General features: G+C 53.4%; 1 non-coding gene across 1 annotated transcript in view; it reads left to right on the top strand.

The window, feature by feature from the left end:
- The first annotated feature begins 4,321 nt into the window (after positions 1 to 4,321).
- Positions 4,322 to 5,000, top strand: part of LOC126147183 (small subunit ribosomal RNA) — a 1,909-nt gene continuing 1,230 nt past the window's right edge. Inside the window, exon 1 of the ribosomal RNA XR_007530054.1 lies at positions 4,322 to 5,000. This exon is cut by the window's right edge and continues 1,230 nt beyond it. This is a non-coding gene — a ribosomal RNA (small subunit ribosomal RNA).

Raw genomic sequence — 5,000 nt, 5'->3', positions numbered from 1 at the left:
AAATAGTACGAAGTGTGCTTGCGTGAATAACGCGTGGTCAACGGTTCGCGCGCGCCCTCTGGTCCCGACGCCATCAACGTCCACAATAAACAGACCATACCGCACGATGTTGACAATGCCGCCCACAGGCACAACACAGCCATCTTTGGGAATGTGACCAAACTACATTCCCATCCGGCCCAGAAACGACACCTCCATCTACAGGAATCCAACGAAACTACGCCAACCATACCTCCAAAACACGGCACCGCCATCTATGACAATGTGACGAAACCACATGCAATAGCTCCATCTACGCGAATCGGACGACACTACGTCCACCATGTCGAGCGCACCACAAACAAAAATACCGCCACCTCCAGGTCCCCCGCAACATGACCTGCTGCACCGATGATACCGCCATCTATGAGACGCCACGCCGACTACGACATCGCTAGGTCCCACAGTGCCCATTTTCCGACGCCACCCACAAAGCCTGCATCATCTGCCCACCACAGGAGCCCCAACGCCTGTGCCTGCGTCGCACGAAGTCGTCGACCGACAATCGCTCCACCCGCACCCGCACGTGCCCCACCCCAACCGCCCAAATCGCAACTCCAGCGGATGAACGGCGGACTCTTCCCGCACTCGTAACGTGCAATCCGCCCCTATATCTTGCGTTTCATGAAGAGTTATATCGAATATGCCATATTCCCGCTGTCCCTATACATGCTGTAAGTAGCTCGCTTGCTACAGCAGCAGCAGCACCACCTCCGCGCGCTTCCCTGGGGGCACTGAACCGCAGGACGCGAGACCCCACGCCCAGTGGCAAACAGGGCTCCTCTCAGAATATAGACGGTCCTCCGATACTCCATCTTTGGTACAAGGCAACCATTCCGCTGTAAATCAGTACGTCACTCGTAGTTCAGTCACCTCACAGCACTGCTCAGTAAACTATGCAGGCCCACATAGATAGATTATATACGCAAATGCCCCTATACATGCTGAACGTCCGTACACACAAAATGAACCACACGTCAGCCACACACTCTATCACACACTACTCTCTGCCTGTAACAGACACAGATACAACAACTAAGCACCAGCATGGACCAACGTCCGGTGCATCCTATCCGCCACAGTACACCAACTACGCTATGATAACCAGACCGGGAGGTCCAATCATAAAACAGAATACCCCACTCGTCCGACAACCACAATTGCTCAGAGAAGCCACCAACACCCACACATGTCCTACACAGGGGTGCACCCAACATCACCACACTGCCTCGTCTTACAGCACAAACACACTGGCAGGAATGAAACACACAGGTCTGCCGCAACCACAGACACGGCTCGCCCCCTCTCACTAGCGAAAAGCGCATCCCGACGTGACATAACTCCTTTGACACACTGACGCTGCCTCGGGCATCCACGTCCTACGGTCGATATCAACGAACCTCACCCCCCCCCCCCCCACAACACGCCATCCCATACCACATTGTGTACCGTACCCAAACCTAACGTGTACTGTACTACAACGCAATGTGTACCATAACACAACCCAGTTTGTACCTTAACCTAACCTATGTCACCTTAACCTAACCTATGTCACCTTAACCTAACCTATGTCACCTTAACCTAACCTATGTCACCTTAACCTAACCTATGTCACCTTAACCTAACCTATGTCACCTTAACCTAACCTATGTCACCTTAACCTAACCTATGTCACCTTAACCTAACCTATGTCACCTTAACCTAACCTATGTCACCTTAACCTAACCTATGTCACCTTAACCTAACCTATGTCACCTTAACCTAACCCATCTTGCACCTTAACCTAACCCATCTTGCACCTTAACCTAACCCATCTTGCACCCTAACCTATGTTGCACCTTAACCTAACCTGTGTTGCACCTTAACCTACCTCAATTTGCACCGCAATGTAACTCAATTTGCACCGCAATGTAACTCAATTTGCACCGCAATGTAACTCAATTTGCACCGCAATGTAACTCAATTTGCACCGCAATGTAACTCAATTTGCACCGCAATGTAACTCAATTTGCACCGCAATGTAACTCAATTTGCACCGCAATGTAACTCAATTTGCACCGCAATGTAACGCAATTTGCACCGCAATGTAACGCAATTTGCACCGCAATGTAACGCAATTTGCACCGCAATGTAACTCAATTTGCACCGCAATGTAACGCAATTTGCACCGCAATGTAACGCAATTTGCACCGCAATGTAACGCAATTTGCACCGCAATGTAACGCAATTTGCACCGCAATGTAACGCAATTTGCACCGCAATGTAACGCAATTTGCACCGCAATGTAACGCAATTTGCACCGCAATGTAACGCAATTTGCACCGCAATCTACCCCCAAGTTGTGCCTTAACCTAACCCACGTTGTGCCTTAACCTAACCCACGTTGTGCCTTAACCTAACCCACGTTGTGCCTTAACCTAACCCACGTTGTGCCTTAACCTAACCCACGTTGTGCCTTAACCTAACCCACGTTGTGCCTTAACCTAACCCACGTTGTGCCTTAACCTAACCCACGTTGTGCCTTAACCTAACCCACGTTGTGCCTTAACCTAACCCACGTTGTGCCTTAACCTAACCCACGTTGTGCCTTAACCTAACCCACGTTGTGCCTTAACCTAACCCACGTTGTGCCTTAACCTAACCCAAGTTGTGCCTTAACCTAACCCAAGTTGTGCCTTAACCTAACCCAAGTTGTGCCTTAACCTAACCCAAGTTGTGCCTTAACCTAACCCAAGTTGTGCCTTAACCTAACCCAAGTTGTGCCTTAACCTAACCCAAGTTGTGCCTTAACCTAACCCAAGTTGTGCCTTAACCTAACCCAAGTTGTGCCTTAACCTAACCCAAGTTGTGCCTTAACCTAACCCAAGTTGTGCCTTACCCTGCTCTGTAATTGGCATATGACACGTTACAGTAATGTATTGTCCAACCGCAACCCGCTCAGAATGTTGTGTACACAGCTACGTGTCATCTCCCCATAACAGCTGCATTGCAGTGTGGTACGCCATAGAGACGTGTGGGAGTAATGGACGCAGTGGATGGCGATCAGCATGAGCCGTCTGTTCATGTAGTGGCGCGTGTATGCAGACGTAGTAGTCTCTTCTCACACAATGTGATAGCACGGTGCCCCGCGTTCCACATCTGCGACATGCTACAGAGGCCGGTTGACAGTTGGTCGCGCAGTGGACATCGCATACGTACGGGGGCACCTTCCACGTGCCCTCTAGTCGGGCACATTTTGTTGCGTGGATGTGAGCGGATGTAGTGTGTCTTGACACCTGACAGGCAGGCATGCAATAATAGTTGACTTTGCAAACGGGGATGGACGTGTACGTTTACTGGTGACGTTACGCAAATGAACAACTGGTAACCCGTTGTGGTGCGGTTGTCCTTGCTGGAGGTACATCTGTGAGGGCAACGATCGGTACAGCTACGAAGCGGTCCCCACCATACCAACGAACGTGAATGTGAATCTGGGTGTGAAGCGATACGCGGCTGTGGGTGGGTGGGACTGTCCCCGGCCGGTGAGGGGGGGCCGCCCGGCGTGCTGGCCGCGCGGTGCGTGGGCGCACGCGCTACAGCCGGCTGGTGGGGGCGCCCAGTGGCAGGCGCGCCGGCCGACGGACGCGGCAGGCGGCGCAGCTGCGCGCCGGGGCACCCTGCGCGCGGCGCCGTGCAGCCAAAGTGGGTCCTCGCCGGCCCGGTGCGAAGCGCGGTGGACATCTGCAGTGTGCTGGTCCGATTGAGGACTGTGTGCGTTGAGGATGCGCCGCCGCCCGGCACTCGGCGCCGCGACGCCGTCTGCTGCTCGGTCGCCCCAGCGGTTCTCGCTGGTGGTTTGTATCGCAGTTGTGCAGACGTGTTGGCACGTGCGCTGTGCTGGGAGAGTTCGCTTCGGCACCCACGTGGGGCCTTTGCCCTTCTGTGGCGCTGGCGTTGGAGCTGCCGGTCACCGTAGGTGGCGCGTGTTGTCTCCCGCCGGCAATGCCACGACAGCACGCTCCCGGGCCTCTGTCGGCAGCGGCAAGCTCAGTTGGGAGCACGGGTGGTCGCACCTAAAGCGTCTACTCGCCTAACTCCGGGCGATTGCGCCTCTCTCGAACCCGACCAAGTACTTAGGACGGCGCTGCGCGCCGCCGGGACCTGAGAGGGTTTCGAGGTGTATTGTGCAGGGGAGCTCAGCCTCCTCCTGTTTGCAGAATAATTGAGCGGACGCTTGCGTGTTCGCGCGGGCCTCTGGGACACACTCCCGGGCGGCCGGCTGCTCAGCTCTAGTTGACGCAGCTCCCTGGTTGATCCTGCCAGTAGTCATATGCTTGTCTCAAAGATTAAGCCATGCATGTCTCAGTACAAGCCGCATTAAGGTGAAACCGCGAATGGCTCATTAAATCAGTTATGGTTCCTTAGATCGTACCCACGTTACTTGGATAACTGTGGTAATTCTAGAGCTAATACATGCAAACAGAGTCCCGACCAGAGATGGAAGGGACGCTTTTATTAGATCAAAACCAATCGGTCGGCTCGTCCGGTCCGTTTGCCTTGGTGACTCTGAATAACTTTGGGCTGATCGCACGGTCCTCGTACCGGCGACGCATCTTTCAAATGTCTGCCTTATCAACTGTCGATGGTAGGTTCTGCGCCTACCATGGTTGTAACGGGTAACGGGGAATCAGGGTTCGATTCCGGAGAGGGAGCCTGAGAAACGGCTACCACATCCAAGGAAGGCAGCAGGCGCGCAAATTACCCACTCCCGGCACGGGGAGGTAGTGACGAAAAATAACGATACGGGACTCATCCGAGGCCCCGTAATCGGAATGAGTACACTTTAAATCCTTTAACGAGTATCTATTGGAGGGCAAGTCTGGTGCCAGCAGCCGCGGTAATTCCAGCTCCAATAGCGTATATTAAAGTTGTTGCGGTTAAAAAGCTCGTAGTTGGATTTGTGTCCCACGCTGTTGGTTCAC

This window comes from Schistocerca cancellata, unplaced genomic scaffold, assembly GCF_023864275.1.
Source record: "Schistocerca cancellata isolate TAMUIC-IGC-003103 unplaced genomic scaffold, iqSchCanc2.1 HiC_scaffold_848, whole genome shotgun sequence".
In the NCBI taxonomy this organism is placed as follows: domain Eukaryota; kingdom Metazoa; phylum Arthropoda; class Insecta; order Orthoptera; family Acrididae; genus Schistocerca; species Schistocerca cancellata.
This window is presented reverse-complemented; position numbering and strand designations above follow the sequence as displayed.